This window comes from Phaethon lepturus, unplaced genomic scaffold (genome assembly GCF_000687285.1).
Source record: "Phaethon lepturus isolate BGI_N335 unplaced genomic scaffold, ASM68728v1 scaffold49429, whole genome shotgun sequence".
NCBI classification, from domain to species: Eukaryota; Metazoa; Chordata; class Aves; order Phaethontiformes; family Phaethontidae; genus Phaethon; species Phaethon lepturus.
Window position 1 is genome coordinate 1 of NW_010562431.1, and position 266 is coordinate 266.

Below are 266 nucleotides of genomic sequence, written 5' to 3' on the forward strand. Positions count from 1 at the left end.
GGGCCCCTTCCCTGCCTGGGCTGGAGTGCACCCTCCCTAGCTGCCACCCACAAGTCCCACGGCTCTTGAGGGGAAGACGTGATGGTGATGCTTCACAAAGGCTTGCCATAGTACACTCGTAATTAAACCCTCGTCCCAACTTCATAATTATTATGCTACATATGTAATTAAGCCCTCACCGTTACACTCGCTGAAGAAGGGGGAAGCTAACTGCCTAGGGGTGCTGCTGCTCGAGCGCGCCAGCGGCAGTCATTTGCCCCGATGGG